The sequence below is a fragment of the Aptenodytes forsteri genome, unplaced genomic scaffold (genome assembly GCF_000699145.1).
Source record: "Aptenodytes forsteri isolate BGI_AS27 unplaced genomic scaffold, ASM69914v1 Scaffold193, whole genome shotgun sequence".
Lineage (NCBI taxonomy): Eukaryota > Metazoa > Chordata > Aves > Sphenisciformes > Spheniscidae > Aptenodytes > Aptenodytes forsteri.
In genome coordinates, this window is record NW_008795405.1 from 1,538,979 (window position 1) to 1,552,349 (window position 13,371).

At 55.0% G+C, this 13,371-nt stretch overlaps 1 pseudogene; it reads left to right on the forward strand.

Annotated features, from left to right (window-relative positions):
* The first annotated feature begins 1,543 nt into the window (after positions 1 to 1,543).
* On the forward strand, positions 1,544 to 12,942 carry LOC103900254 (annotated as a pseudogene).
* Positions 12,943 to 13,371: the final 429 nt, after the last annotated feature.

Sequence of the window (13,371 nt, forward strand, 5' to 3'; positions counted from 1 at the left end):
CCACCCTGCTAAGGGCATCTGGGGATGGTCTGATGGAAAAAACTGATGTCTTACAGGGGAAAAAGGCTGAGGCAGAGCAGATGTGCATAGGAAATGAGAGACTTTACTTGTGGAACGACAAGGCTGCTTGGGCTTGACTTTGTGGAGGGGCTGTAAGCCCACAGGACTGCATTTCCCCAGGGGGACAGAGCCCTCATAGGTCCTCACCTGGCTCGGGGGGCAGCTCCACAAACCAGGTGTGTGGTCTGGAACGAGTGCACCTGCAATCAAATAGTGCCTGTCTCCCATACTGGTGTCCAGCCTGTTCACCAAACATATCAGCCCTGCAGACCATGAGTGGTGTCGCACTATGAAGGGCAAAGAGGAGATCTACTAACCCTCTCATCTCTGCTGTTGATCCCATTGGTGTGCCTGGCTGAGAACAGCCCTGCTTGCAGGGAGAGCCTTTTTCTGCTCTTCTCCTGTGCCCCCTAGGAAGGGAGGGGAAGCTGGTCAATGAAATTAAGGAAACCTCCAAGCTCTGCCTTAAAAAACACTACCTATATAGGGCCTGAAGGAAAGGAAGGCAGAAAAAAAGCTGTTTGGAGGCAGGGAGGCAGCTTAGCTCTGCTACAGTGGGTGGTAGGAGGTCTCGGCATGAGGAAATGGGCTGCAGTGTTTCATGCCAAACCACCACCCCCTGCTCCACCATGGCCTCGCTGAGTGCTCCCAGTCCACCCTGTGGTACAGACTGGTCTGGAGTGTTTGGGAGGAGGCAGAAAGCCCAGCCCAGCTTGCCAGAAGGGACAGCTCTGATAGCTGCTGAGCAGTGAGGTGGGATGGGATGCGATATCCCCCTCCTGCAGCGGACAGCCACAGGAGAAAAACCTTCCCTGGCCCCCTGGAGACAGCACAGCCTAGTGCTCTGCAGGGAATGGGCCTTAATTCTGGGAAGGGGATGGTCCTGTCACCCAAGGCTAGCATGGAGGGGACCCTAACTTTTACAGGTGAGCTGCCGCAGGCTGCCCTCATGGCCGGCAGAGGACCGGGGGGCTGCAGCGGGGGGGCTGTGGGGAGCAAGGGGATGGGGATGAGGGAGGTGGGAGGGAGGCAAGTAGGGGCAAAGCAGAGGGGTGTGGAGATGCAGTGCAGCCCCAGGAGAGCATGAGCGGGAGGGTAGAGCCTGGCCCCAGCACCTTGGGCCCCGTGGGGAGCCCAGGCACCCGCTGAACCTGGCTCCCATTCAAGAGCAGCTGTCAGGACTCAGATTAGCATGAAGGTTATTTTCAGTCAAATATTTCTACAGCCCACCCCTTTCCTCTCCCTTAAAGGGATTGAATTTCTTTTTCCCCATAGTGCTCTGGAAGAGAGGAGGAGAGGAACAAGGCAGGGGAGAAGGGGTGCCCGGGCTCCCTGCGCAGGAGAGCTGCTTTGTGTCCAGTCAGCCCAGGGCAGCATAGCCCCAGCTCCCACAGGGGCCCGTCTTGTCTGGGCCGGGTGTCCCGTGTGGCCGTGAGGGCTCCAGGCACCCATCTCCTTGGTGAGAGGCAGGCGCCCTGCGATGATGGGCAGGCTGCTGGCCAGGACTTGCTGCCCCAAAGCTCTTTCTCAGGCTCCCAGATCCCCCCCTGGGTCAGTGGCTGCCCAAGCCTGGAGCCACAGGCCCCTCACAGTCTACATGCCCGAAGCCGTTGCCTTCCCCAGACCCAAGGACCACCAAGGCTTGTACAAGGTGTCAGTGGAGCAGGGGGACACCTTCTGGGGAGGGCTAGGAAGGAGCCAGCCCACCTGGATCACCCCCTTCCACTCTGTCTAGGACTGCGACCTACGCTATGGCAGGGTCTCCTGGTTCCTGGGCAGGCAGCTGAACGTGGCAGGTAAGGAGGGAGACAGACATGGGAGTCCACCAAGTGCCTGTGGGTGCCTCTCTGTGAAGGGCTTCAGCCCCGGAAGCGGACTGGAGGAGCACAGAGTTAAAGGGTTGGAGTGAGGGGGATCCCCAAAAGGTCCGGTTGGTCCTGCAGTGGCTGTAGTGTAAGGATGTGGCTGATCCTAAGAGAGCAACCAGGTCTCACTCGAGGGGCTGCCGCTGGATCGGGTTGTGCTGGGAGCCAGGCTGCTCTCCCTCAGCCTCCATGGATCCCACAGCAGCGCGGTGGCTCCATTCTGCAGGACCACAGGCAGCAGCACTGAAGCCTGTGCGTTCAGCAGGGAGCGTTGCACTAGGTTATCCCTGCCCAGCGAAGGCAGTATGTATTTGCAGAAAGCAAAATACAGGAGCAATGAGTGGTACTGGAAGTCCCCACAGCCGTGGGAGGCTCTTCTTCTGTGGGCTGGGGCTACTGCCTTAGGGGGCTACCAGGAGAAGACATAGAGGCTGGTGACGCTGTGTCCTGCTCACAGCGCTGTCGGTCCCAGTGTTCAAAATACAAGACAAACCTCTCAGAAGTCAGGTCTTACACAGTCCGTTTGGGCAGGAGAGCAGGAGTTATTTGCCTTTGGGATTTGAGATCTTACTGTTCCCCCTTTCATGTGTGTTTCTTTCTCTCCCAGAAAACTACAAACGGTCAGGAGAAAAATGCATTTTGGTATGCAAACTGGGGGTGCTGCATCATCCCATGACCTCAGTAGCAGGTTTAAGGAAAACACAGAGTGGAACAAGGCTTCTGAGGAAGCTGCAGCTGCCAGCAACATGGGAAACTTTTCTCAGAAGAATTACAGCCAAAGCCTCAGCCTACCATGTCCCTGGAAAGCCAGGGGCTGTGCACTCCTGGCCCTGGCTCTCTTCCATCTTGGACAAATGCACCCTGCAGCCTTCCTGCGCAGAGCTTTGCTTCGTCCTACATTTGTTATTTAGGAGGACCGCCACTAAAAAACTGCCCTAGTCCACCCCAGAGGCAGCTGCAAGGCAGTGCTGGGTGGAGTGATGGCTGAGTTAATGTTCGCCAGGCCCTCTGAGGGCATTGGGGATGTGACCTCCAAAGGGACTTCAGGCAGTTTCTGCTCTGGACTGCATTAGGTTGCAATTAAGGAGGAAGCTGATAGTGGGGATTGGTAGGTATTGGAGTGGTGAGGAGTGTAACAGGCTTGGGACGGTGCTTGTGATCTGCCAGCTGGTATCCACAAAGGTTGTTTCAGTGGACGCATGAGGCTAATGCTGAGAAGACTCACACAGCCCTGACTCTGATCTGAAAACGGGACTGCCAGCGCTGGCTTTATGGGAGTTAAGAGGTACTGAGTGTTGCTCTGGCAATGAGACTGGGTCATTTTTTCCAGTGAATTGCCTGGACTGACATGTCCATGTAGCCTCAGACAAAGTGGCCTTAATCTGGGAGAAGGATGAACAAGGAGAAGAGGTACGGGTCACATACAGGTCAGTACTTACCTCTCAGCGTACAAGGGACATATTGCAGTGTGCATGAACGCTGCACAGGACTGATCTGGTGATGTGCGTCATGTGAGGGGATGCAGCATCCCTTCACATAGACAGATCAACAGTATGGTGGCTGTTGGCTTGCCTGTGCTGATCTGAGACTTCAGCCTACCTCCTGATTAACCCTCTGGACCCCGAGGGGTCCCTACCAAGCTGGGGAGGCAGATGTAAGCCCCTCGTGGCAGCACTGCAATGCTTGTAGGTAAGACCACATAGGAAAGTCACACAAGTGCCTTCTCAGCAAGGTTCCTGGTGTCTAAAATTGCAGGTAAATGGTCTGCAAGAGAGGCCAGATTCACAGCCACATGGGTGTTGGGATGTCCCATGCTCATCCGCATGTCAGCAGCGCTGCTGGGTTTGGCTGTTTGGGGGACTGCCTGCTAGGTTGGTCTGAGGCCCCCCATCTTCCAGCTCAATTTACCTGCTCCCTGAGTCTCCACCGCAGAATCCACTTAAATCCCTCTGCACGCAGAACAAGTTCTCCTGTCTTCTCTGGCTCCAGACCTCACATGACAAACACGACCATCCACCCCCGCCAATCTCCCTGCATGGAGAGCCCTTCCATGAAATGAATCACTGACAGCCAAGCCGTGGTTTCTGGGAGGGACGCTTCTCGGGAGAGGCATCATTTTGCTCACCACTTTCCTACAGCTGTTGTTCTCACTGGTGGGCACAAGCTCTGGAGGACTTGACCTTCCCAGCTTTAGCAAAGCACGGGGCTCTGTTTTCATGGGGGAAGATATCTAACTGCTCATGTATAGCCTCCAGCCTTGCAGGGTAGTGTGTCACTCCAGTTGTACGGGCTGATAAGAAATGTGCAGGCTATCATCAGGAAAGTCAGCTGAGGTGGTGTGGGCTTGCTGAGTCAGAGGAATTGCCAGTGGCCATTGCTGGCCCCATGGCTTGCTCCTCATGCTGGCCAGTGACAGTGTCAGGCTCTGTACAGAGGCGATTCTGATTTATTTCTTTTCCATAAATAATGGCCCGTGTTAGTGACTGTCTTCTCCTTTCCTTCCCACTGACATTTTACAGCTCTCCCATGGACTTCCAGCGTGGGGGGTTAGGGTGCGTAGGGATGTAAGCTGCGTACCTGTGACTCTGAGGCCCCTCATCTTTATGCACGCAGGTAAGATCTGCAAGAAAGTCTCTAACTGTGCCATTGCTTCTTTGGGCGGGGAACTGCTGGAGCTGACGTGCTGCCTGGGAAACATCTTGAAACAGCAAGGGGTGAAATCAGGTGACAGACTGACAATCTACTTGTGCCCGTGCCCACCGGTGGTGGCTAGCATGCTGGCCTGTGCCCACATTGACTCTGTGCACGCTGTGATGTTCGCCGGGTTCAGTGCAGAGTCCCTAGCAGACAGGACCTGGGATGGTAAGAGCCAGTGGGTAACGAGGACGTGTTTCCCTTGGGGAACAGTGCTAAGCTTGTTGGTTCGGCAGTTGGGGGGCTCAGGGTTGTGCTGATGGCAAAGGTTCTCTGAGTAAGACTCCCTGGGCTAACTGAGGGTGTACTGCCATGACGTATGGCCATGGAGCAGGGATTAGCACCCCAGGAAATGGCATGGGCTCACTAAATATCTTCCAGCCCATGGGATGGACTGGTTCTCTCCTTCATCCAAGGGACTGAAGGGCTGGGATACAGTGTCTCCTCTGAGGGGATGCAACACAGGCAGGAATGAACGGGAAACAAAGATGCAAAGCTGCTGTTTTTGCTAAATGGAGGACATGAGTAACAGGGACTGGGAGACAGAGGGAGAGGTGCAGGGTCATGGTACAGCCAAACTGCTGTGTGACTGATAGAGAGGGGCAGAGCTGCTTATGTGGCTCTTCTGCCTTCTGCAGCCCAGTCAGAGATGGTGATCGCAGTGAACCAGGGGCTGAGAGGCGGCAAGGTTATTGAGCTAAAGAAGATGGTGGACCAGGCTGTGAAGCAGTGCCCAGGAGGGAAACGGGTTCTGGTTTCCATGAGGACTGACAGCAAGGTTCTCATGACAGCCCTGGACATGCTGCTGGAGGAGGTGAGAGGCTGCCCGGTGCTACTGCTGCTTCCCCTGGGCAATGTGCCTGCTCTGGGAGCAGGGACAGGGGGTGGAGAGAGGGTCCTGGCTGGCCATGACAATTTTGCTGGTGTTGACACAATGTGGGGACATTGTCCTGCAGCAGCAGTGGCAACTGGAGCTGCACATGAGTTCAGGACAGCCCCAGGAACCATCAGGATGGATAACTGGTGGCTCTTCCCACAGCACCAGCCCTGTACTGTCAGCGGCAGGCAGTGCAAACCAGGGCTCGTAGCAGGGTGGACCAGGGGCTAGAAACACCCCAGATGTGGGCTGACACATTGTGAGCCCAGCCTTGGACTGCCACTGCACTGTCACACACTGCTCTGCTGGTGGACCTGGCACCCTCTGTGAGCGCCGCTGGCAGCTTGTGTCTGACAAAGCAGGCAGCGAGGTTGCTCGTGTGCCTGTTATTCATGGCACACAGGATGGCAAGGCTGTCAGCATGGAGCACTGTTTCTGAAGAGGCGAGCCCCTGCCATGCATTGCTCTTAGCTCCCTGGAGCTGCACAGAAGTCTCCCTGCCTCTGCTCATCCCATCTGCAAGCAATTAGTGTTAGAAAGGCTTCCTGGAAGATTTCTGTGCTGGTCAGAGCAGCGGCAGCGTAAAAATAGCTGCCTCTTACTCAGCAGGTCTGCTCTGGCTGAGGAGAGCATTTGCCAGCTCAGCAAGGCGAAAGAGAGTTCAGGCTGGTGAGCAAGGGGAACGGAGGTGCAAAGGCGGGGAGGCTGGTATGGGGGGAGCAGGGTGGTGTAGGTGCTCAGAGGGTGGCTCGGGGGAGAGGTGCGCAAGTGGGTGTAGGGACAACACAGGGAAGCCTGTGAGACCCCAAGAGAGAACTGCTGTGCTCTCTCCTGCAGCAGATGATGAAGGAGGGTGCGTGCTGTGAGCCTGCTGTCATGGACAGTGAAGACATTATTCCTTCTCTACACAACAGGCAGTACCGGCAAACCCAAGGGTCTGGTTCATTCCCAAGCTGGTTACTTGCTGTTTGGTGCTCTCACACACAAGGTAGTGGATCCCAGCCACAGAGCACTCATGAGCTAGCAGTTCATAGGCAGTGCAGGGAATAGATGTGCTGTCTTGTTGCACCATGAGCTCGTCTTTATCCAGAGCAAAGTCTCTGGGAAGCCCTCCTAGGGCATCAGCCCAGCAGAGCACATCTGCCTACAGTTAGTGGGGAAGAGCAACACATGCTCCGGAGCAGGACCTCCCAAACACATACTCCTCTGAGCTACCTTCTTGTCCTTCTTCTTCCTTTCACTGCCCTATCCTAGACTGAATCATTTGGTGGGATGCTCAGTCTTGCAAGGGTAATTTTATACTACTGGGTGAGGAGGAAGAAGCCAATTTGCTCCTAAAACCTCTGGCTTGCTTTCCCTAAGTGTAACTACCCCAGCTCAGGTGGGAGATCGAAGGCAGTGCTTCTGGGAGGGGCACATTTGAGGATATGTGTAAAAGCTGGTGAGTGCCCTCAAGACAAAGGGTCTATACCTGAAGGGCGTGGGTCATCTTTGGGAGGATGAAAGCCTTTAACACCTAGCATGCCCAAAGCAAACTCTAACAGAGCTGGATAAAAGAGCACTGAGCACAGCATGGAGCTGCACTTGGCTGCAGGAATGGTTGCAAGGGACATTTCCTGAGACATTATATGGAGTCATCTGGAAGAGGGAGTTCCTTTCTGAACAGTCCCTTAGCTTTGAGTCTGGCTCTCCCTGTGCGTGACTGAAGTTCCAGTAGTGCCTCATACCATGCACCCTATGAGACAGCAAGCTCAGGGCTGGCTGGGTCTTCTCTGTCAGCCTTGAGTGCTGGAGGCCAAACCTCCTGGGGTGTGTGCAGGGTGTGTGTGGAAGCCCTTGGTTTTCCTGTGAGCTAAGCTGTCTGTACAGCGGTGCCCAGCATGATACGTGACCCTCTCAAGACCATCAAAGCTGGTTTGCAAGAGCCAGGACTGCCATCCCAGAATGGCAATGCAGGGAGCGAACAGCATGTAGCCATGTTAACACTCAGAAGCGCTGGAAAACCATGACACAAGGCTGGCATGCTCATCTCTCAGTTGGATGGGGCAGACCGCTGCTACCATAATTCACTGTTCGGTTAAAAAGAGACGGAGCAAGCAGGGGAAGTTTCTGTTACAAGCACCCTGGAGCACTTGAGGTTCTGGAGCCTCCAGCTGGCAGCCTGCAGAGAGGGAGCTGCAGGAAGAGACGGGAAGGTCCAAAACAGCAGATGCCAGAGCAGAAGGTGAGAAGTGATGGGCTAGTGGGAGACCGGCCCCTGGGGAGCTTTCCTGGTGCTGAGTAAAGGAAACAAAGGAGAGTGCTTGAGGAAGTTGGACATGTTGCTGCCAGTCTGACAGCACTCAGTTCTGCCCTGCACAGGGCAGGCATTGTTCCCTCTTACTCCAGCCTTGCAGCCAAGGGTCTCCTGAGGAATAAATGGGGCAGCGGGAAGAAGAGCTTGTTCTGCTTTCTGCCTGCCTGCAGGCACAGCGCTGCACTCACCCAGCTAAGGCAGAGAGGTGCCAACTCCTGCGGGGAAGCTGGGGCGGCTCTGGGCCAAGGCATCTCACGGTCCCTCTGCTTGCTGTCTCAGTGCTCCTACACTGGGCTCCTTGCTGAGCTCAGGGTTTTCCCGAGTGTTTACTGTGCATTTGGAGCCCAGCAGTGCCTGGGGGTGGCTCATGGAGTCCTCCACCACATTGCCCTTGCCTACAACTCCTCTCCTTCCACGTAGTCATCTAGGTGCAGAGGGACCATCCTCACCTTGAAAGTTCTCCCATTTTGATGCTACAGGATACTTGGATCAGCCTTGTCTAGACACAAGCAGAGGGAAGGAAAGGCGTGTAGCTCTCTCCTTTGGAAAAGAGCAAATTTGGCTGTGTGTTGGTTTTTTTTTTTTAAAGTGTCTCTCTCCTCCTGCACCTTCATAAAGCACCTGACATTTTATTTTTTTTCTGATAATGTTTTAAAAAAACTCTCTGCAGGAAGAAGGTGTCCCTGCAGGGGTAGTGGGAAGACGGAAGGATGCAATAACATTAGGACTGAGAGAGGGTACACTGTTCCCCGTTGTCACCCTTGCCGGGAGGGCAGGCCCAGGCCGTACCCCTCACTGCCTCTCCTCTCTTGCGCAGTACATGTTCAACTACCGGGACAGGGACGTCTTTGGCTGCCTGGCAGACATCGGATGGATCACGGGGCACAGCTATGTGGTCTACAGCCCGCTCTGCAATGGCGGCACCACAGTCCTTTTTGAGAGCACTCCTGTCCATCCTAACCCTGGCGAGTGAGAAGGTGTCTCAGGGGAGCTGGGACATGCCACAGCCACCCTGTGAGACCCGCAGCAGGCAGGGACCTGGCGGTTTGATGCCAGGTCACAGGAAGCAATGGTTCTGCTGCTGCAGGAGCAGATCGCAGGCTGTGCCCAGCAGAGAGCTGTGAGGGGAAGAGTCTTTTCCTCTGGTTAGGAAGTCACTGCTGCTTCTCCAGGGGTGAAGCTGTTTCTCCCTGTCCCTCCCTGCAGCAGGGAGGGTAGCAGAGCTAGGTGATGTGGAAGAAAAGGGGCCGCTGCTGCTCCTGGACTGCTTTAGTCCTTCCCAGCGTGGGATTAGCTTGGCTGAAGGTCCAGGCACTGCTAAAGAGCCCTTGCTCTCATCTCCTCTCCCTCTATCTTGGTCTCGGGCTGGGAGGACCTGTGTGGATGGTTACTGGCCCTGTTTCCATTCCAGGCCGCTACTGGGAAACAGTGGAGAGGTTAGAAATTAACCAGTTCTACGGGGTGCCCGCTGCCATCTGCCTGCTCCTGAGATACAGCGATGAATGGGTGAAGAAGTATGACTGCTCTTCTCTCAAAGTGCTCGGCTGAGGTAACTGCTGGTGGCATGGGCTGGAGCAGCAAATCCTTGGGCATCAGGTTGTGCCTCTTCCCACAAATGCCAAGAGCAGCAGCACATTGAGAGCGGAAAGTTGGGAGACTGTGCTATTTGGGGGTGGCTCCGCGAGCAGGCCCTGGGAAGCTGTGTCTTTGACCTGATCTTTCAGCTCTGTCCCCCTGTCTTTCCCCTTGCAGTAGGGGAACCCATCAACAAGGAAGCGTGGGAGTGGTACTTCCGTGTGGTCGGTGAGACACAGTGCCCAGTAGTGGAGACGTGGTGGCAAACTGGTGAGATGTGTATGACCCCTCATTCCAGCTTCTGTTCTCCCAGGCTTTAGGAGTGACCTGCTGCTTTGTTGGCCAAGTGGGAATGGTTGTTACTGACACTCTTGTATGAGCAATGCCGTAAGGGGCCACGGGCACCAAAACATGAAAGAGAGAAATGGCCTTTAAAGCTAACCCAGAGAAACACGGGGGAGTTGATGGTAGGGAGCAGATCTCTGCTGAACTAAATGAGCAGGATCATCCTTCCGCAAAGAGCCTTCCGCAGCTCTCTGGCAAACTCAGCCCCAGCCTGTGGTCCAGCAGGATGCAGTGAGGGCCAGGGCAAAGGCTGTTGGCCAAGCAGTGCTACCTGGCTTTCCTCTTGTCCCCGACTTTGATGAGCATTACAGTTTCTTTTGCTTCAGAAACAGGAGGCATCTGTATCTCACCCTGTCCTTCTAATCCTGGAGCTGAAATCCTTCCAGGAATGGCTATGAGATCCTTTTTGGGATCAGCCCCTCCCTCCTGGACGACAAGGTACATTTATAACCTGCAGCCCAGGCACTGGCTCAGCCTGCTTTCCCCCCAGGCACTTGCAGCGTGTACTTGCTGATGGGAGCGAAAATCTGTAAGCACGTCTTTCCTGCTCACCTCTGCTAGACAGCAACCTTCTTTACTGGAAAGGGACTAACAGGGAAGCTGTTCTTCCAACTAGTGCAGAAGTTGAGTTGTTTTCTAGCTTGCTCTGTCCTGACAAGACGGGCTGTGCTTGGGCTCCCTGGCCCATGTCTTTCCAAGGTGAGGTAGCTGGGTAGGAACAGCCAGCCTCCCTGGAGGGGCCCTGCATCCCACCATAGTAGGCAGCTGGTTGCAGACATCTGCTGGGAGAGACTGAGCCTGTCCCATTGGAGTCGGGGGCACAGGACTTTCCTCACTGCCTTCTGTGACATTTCCATCACAGTGTTGTTAAATAGGCAATGACTAAACATCTCAAGTACCCTCAGCCATGATTACTGAAAGGTAACTATTTTACAGGGAAATGGCCTTCTTGAAAACAACATCTCTGTAGCTGTTTGCATCTCGCAAGCCTGGCCAGGTATGGCATGAACCATTTACAATGACCACGAGATTTCTGGAAACCTGACTCCTTATCCAAGCAAGGAAAACGCATGGCAGGTCACTGCAGAGGTGTTTGGTTGAGTACAGTTGGGTCTGCCTGCTGGTTTTCTGCACGGGGGCAGGACTCAGGAGAGCTGGTACTGCTGCTTTGTTCTTCCACAGACCCTCCACAGTGTTGAGGCCCTTCATCTCCCCATGCCTGATACCTCAGCACTGCCCTGGGAATGGGTCACTCTCACCAACCTTCCCCATTGGATCACATGTGGTTTTAGGGCAGTGGATTTGTCCTTCTGCCCCCAGTCCTATTGAGCACAGAGAGGCCTCTTGGTGCATCTCTTGCAAACCCTGTCAACTTCTGTCACTCATCCAGAGGCACTGAGCAAGACCAAGAGTGCGTGTCTTGACGTGAAGCAAAGGGGAGAAGAAGCAGGACCACAGGCCCACTCGACTGGAGCAAAGTGCTCCTGGCTTGCAGTGATGAGGCAGGCTGGGCATTAGCCAGTGCACTGCAGAATGAGGGAAGGAGCCTGATGATAGAACAGGTACTGACAGAGGCAGAAGACTAAGAAGGAAGGTAAGCACCTTGACCCTGAGCAGTTGAGGAAGGAGCAGAGTACATGAGCCCTGGTGCCAACAGAGAGGAGAAGGGGGCAAGGTGAGAGCACGGCTGGTGAGCAGCTCACATGCTCACTGCAACAAGTGACCATGGCACGGTTCTGGACACTGCAGGGTTTTTCTTCACCAGGGATGGTGCGTATTGTACCAGTGAGGGCCACAACCAGCTGACAGGATGGCTGGACGACATCATTAACATCAGCAGACACCGGCTGGGCACTGCGGAGGTGGAGGATGTTGTGGTAAAGGTGTGGGTGGGAGGTAAAGCCATCCAAGGGGACAGTGAAGGTGCACTGGTGGTGCTCAGGGAAGCCTCTTTGAAATACCCAGACAGAAACATGCTGCTGCTGTAGCAGCAGGGAACAGTGTTGGACCCACACCCTGCCTGTGGGAACAGCTTCCCACCCTCTCCCCTCCCATTCTGGCTCTCTGAAGCAAGGGAGGGACAAAGCCTGGTAAGGTTGATGCTGTAAGCGGGCGAATCCCAAAGCAGCAGCCAGGCATGTTAAGGAGGAGCATCTGTGGGCCAGTAAAGATTGTGAGACCTGGAGGAGCAACCTGGAGGCACAGAACAGGGTCTAGAAGGTGCAAGCCTAGAGCAGCCAGGGACAGGGGGGGAAGACTTGTGTTTGCAGGCAGACCTGCTGAGGCAAGAAGGAAAAAGGGCAGAGGCCATCTGAGGCCCTTCCTTATCTCTCCGCATTACCATGGGCTGCAGCAGCCAAGCCGGGTCAGGGCACCTCCCAGGTGGCAGCCAGCCTGCCGAAAGCGCTGAGCCAAACCCCAGCCCTGTTCTCTTCCAGAATCACCACATGGCAGTGGCAGAGTCTGCTGTCATCAGCTACCCACATGAGATCAAGGGAGAAGGTAAGGTGCTTGCTTTCCTGCCCCTGAAACGTCTCTCCCGGGGCTATTGCACTGCAGTGGGAAGTGGCACTGTCACACCAACCCCTGGTAGCAACGCTGTGCCAACGTCGTACAGCATGTTAGTGGGGATCTCAGCACAGCCATCACAACCTACATATTATACCAGCTGGGCTTTGCATAAGGCAGCAGCAGCAGCACCATGGCCGAAAGCACTTACAGCTCAGGCTACAGAGCATCCCCTGAGGCTACCAGCAGAGCGGAACCTCTCCTGGCACTAGGTCCAGGCAGGCTCTCAGGAACATGCTGCGCATGGTGCTCAGTAACCTGGTGGTCCTTCTGCCAGGAGCCTACACATTTCTTGTGCTGAAGAACAGTGGCTACATGCAGGATACACTCGCTGCTGAGCTAGGGGAGCTGATCTCAAAGAAGATTGCTAAGTATGCGGCTCCAGACTATGTTCAGGTAACACGTGCAGGCTGGTCCAACACCCACTCCGGCAGCCTGGCCAACCCCTTTCCCTCAGCCTTAGCTCTGCTCCTTCCCATCACAGGTCACACACCAGCTGCCCAAGACATGCTCGGGGAAGATTAATGCATGGGGTGCTAAGGAAAATCGTAGAGGACAAGGCCAGTGAGCTTGGGGACCTAACCACACTGGATGACCATGAAGCCGTGCAGCACATCATAGAGGGATGCAAGCACCTGGTGGAGGGGCAGAAGAGCTGCTAGCTTGGCTCTGCCAGCAGCTACCTCCTGCTCATCCACTGCAGAACCAGGGCCACGTCCAGAAATGTCACTAAGCAACTGCTGGCCAGTAAGTGCTTAGAGACCATACCTCCACTGCAGTCTCAGAGTGACCTCTCCGCAACACAGAGATCCTCAAAACCTCTGTCTCCACACACCTATGGGAGGCAGGGGAGAGAACATGACTCATCATAGGCAGAACAGCAAGGGGAGGCAAGCTGGTTCCTCCCCTAAAAGCAGAGGGCCAAAAGCCCTCCTTGGGGTTCCTTGTGCCTTGCAGTAGCTGTGGAGGTAGCAGCAGAGCAGGATGCCCAGCCCTGGATAGGTATATTACTCCTACCCCTGCTCTGCTCTTCAGCAATAGTCTAGTCCAGGACCATTGCCAATATACAAGCATCTCCTCCAAAGCAAAAC